The 2,712-nt window shown below is 39.5% G+C and overlaps 1 pseudogene; it reads left to right on the top strand.

Annotated features, from left to right (window-relative positions):
• Positions 1–2,015: 2,015 nt before the first annotated feature.
• Positions 2,016–2,134, top strand: LOC120607789 (uncharacterized; annotated as a pseudogene).
• The last annotated feature ends 578 nt before the right edge of the window (positions 2,135–2,712 follow it).

Below are 2,712 nucleotides of genomic sequence, written 5' to 3'. Positions count from 1 at the left end.
AACTCCCCTATATTTCAATATTTCTATTCCACTTTCCTGCTCAATCCCAACTCATCTCTACCGTTTTCCTCATTCCTTTCCTCTGACATCAATCTTTTACTCAAGGGACTGTTGTAAATCTATGTTAATGACATAACCAAATTTTTACGCCAGGCAGTTATTGTGTGAGCCTGATAACCTGAGATATTGTCACCCCCCATATTCTCGAAGCCCCACAGCAAAGCACTTTAGGACTATCTTGGTTTCTTCAATAAATGCTTGTGAAAAAAAAATTGTTGTCATATAAAAACTGATTTTATTTTCCAAATAACCTACTCAGGTTGTCAATACTTTTCATTTCCGATTGATTTTTTTATTGGCATCTGGCCCCACCACTTTAAGTATTTCTGCCTCAAACCTTCAAGTAAATATGTGAGAGCTGAACAAGCACATAGATGTACTGGAGTAAATTCATCAAAATTATTTATACTAGTTAAAAATTGGAAGCAATCATAGTGTAAAAGAGAAAAGAGTAAATAAATAGAATCCATATTCATACAAGGGAGTAATATTTGTATTCTCAAAGAATACTGAGTCTTATGGCACACTTTCGAAATTTTAACTATGGCTCCATTATATAAAGAGAATTAAATAAAAATTATAATGATGTTCATATTTTAGGAGACAAATGATATGAGTAGATTTTAATTTTCCTCTTTGTACATTTATATAGATTCTACCCCATGAATATATATTACTTTTGCAATTAGAAAAGAAAAATAAACTTTTAAACACTCTTGATTTGAACATTGTGATAGGCAGAATTCCACAATGACCCCAATATTCGCACTCCACTGGTGCACTTGGCATGTATAAGCCCCTGCCTTGGAGTGTTTATGGCAAAGGTGAAGAGATTTTACACAGGTAATAAAATCTCTAATCAGTTAACTTTAAAATAATCGAAAAGGAGATTATTCTGGGTGGCCCTGACCTAATGTTACTGAACTCAAGGGGTTCATTTTGCCTGCATGGATCAAAGCCAAAAGAGACACGAACAGGAGTTTGCAGTGAAAAAAGACGTTGATTTAGGGAAATGATGCCAAACCTGGAGACACAGGTGAGCTAGTTCTCAAAGTCCTAGCTCTTGGATGACATTTAGGGATAAGTTATACAGGGTGAAACTCATTAGTAGCTAAGGGAGTTGGGGTTGTGGGCTCTACTGATTGGTAGAGGCTAGGGTAGGAGGCAGCTGATCTTTGCATCAGGTGCTGATGTCAGTCATGGTGTTGTTCTGTCTGGTTTCCAGAGTATGCTGGTAGGGTTGTTCTGCCTTCATGGGTGTGGAGCTGCAAGATGTTATCTTTAGTTTGACCAAAACTCTGTTTCTGTGGTCAACAGACCTGAGGCTTTGTTCCTAAGACTGTTTGATGCTGACCTAAGGGCTTATAGGGGAGTGGTTGTACAGTATGTAGAAGGATAAAAAAAGAAAAGAAGCAAGTGAGCCCAAGGCCCAAGTTTGAATCAAGGAGGAAGAGAAGCAAAAAAGTCATTTTAAAGAAGTGAAGATTTGCAGTTACCCTAATGAGGCAAACCTTTTAAAAGTGGGTCCACAAGTAAGAGAATTGAAACAACAGAGATGCTGTCTCCTCCTTCTGGAATTCTGGTTCTGCAGCTCAGTTGAGTGACAGGTCCTGCCCTTGCATAGCCCTAGAAATGACTGGGGTGCCTTCCTGGGCTCAGGAAGAGGGAACAAAGGCCAAGGAGAGCATACACAGAGACAAGAATAAATTAAAGGAAAGCCCAACCTTTCTGTACCTTCACTGGTCTTGAAGAAGCAAGCTACCATGAGTTGTGCAGCTGCAAGAAAATAAATTTTGCCAATAAACATCTGTACTTAGAATAGGACCCCAGCCTCAGATGAGACCCCAGTCACAGCTGTCACCTTGATTGCAGCTTTGTGAGACCATAAACATACCTGGACTCCTGACCCATAAAAAGTGAGATAATAAGTGTGTGTCATTTAAAGTTACTATGTTTGCTACGGCCATGCTACCCTGAACAAGCCCAATCCGGTCTAATCTTGGAAGGTAAGCAGAGTTGGGCCTGGTTAGTACTTGGATGGGAGACCAGCTAGGAAGACCAGGTGCTGTAGATGTAAAAAAATAAAAAAATAAGGAATTGTAAGCTGACAAGGTCCTTGCAATCTGTGAGGTCAACCAAGGGTTGCCTCACCTAAAAAAAACCAAAAAAATTTAATTTAATTTAATTAATTAACTGATTAATTAAAAAAATTAAGTTACTATGTTTGTAGCAATTTTTCATGCAGCAATAAGAAACTAATACAAACATTGTTTTAAAAATCCAAGGTAAGTCCAGTATGCCTGCCATTACACTGGCTGGGAAAACAGAGTGTTGTCAACAGTGCAGGGAAGAGTCAGTGTGCTGTCAGCCAGGGTACCTTGAAAGACCATGGAGCAGACATCTCCAGGGCCCCCACACCTCCCACTTCACTTCAGCCCCTTCAATCTAGCCTCTTCCCTGCCCTCTTTATTAAGACTGCTCTTGTTAAAATTACCAAAGACCTGCAAATTCCAACCTAGAATGAAGCCCACCATCTCCTTTCTCTATGCCTGCACCTGTGCTCTAGGCCTTGTTAGTGGAAACAAAAGGCATACTTTAATACTCAACATAAATGTATGATCTTCATCTTCAAATGGGCATGCAATGCTGCCC

The sequence above is a fragment of the Pteropus medius genome, unplaced genomic scaffold (assembly GCF_902729225.1).
Source record: "Pteropus medius unplaced genomic scaffold, Ma_sr-lr_union100, whole genome shotgun sequence".
Lineage (NCBI taxonomy): Eukaryota > Metazoa > Chordata > Mammalia > Chiroptera > Pteropodidae > Pteropus > Pteropus medius.
Note: the sequence above shows the minus strand (reverse complement) of the source record. Positions and strands in the feature narration are given on the sequence as shown.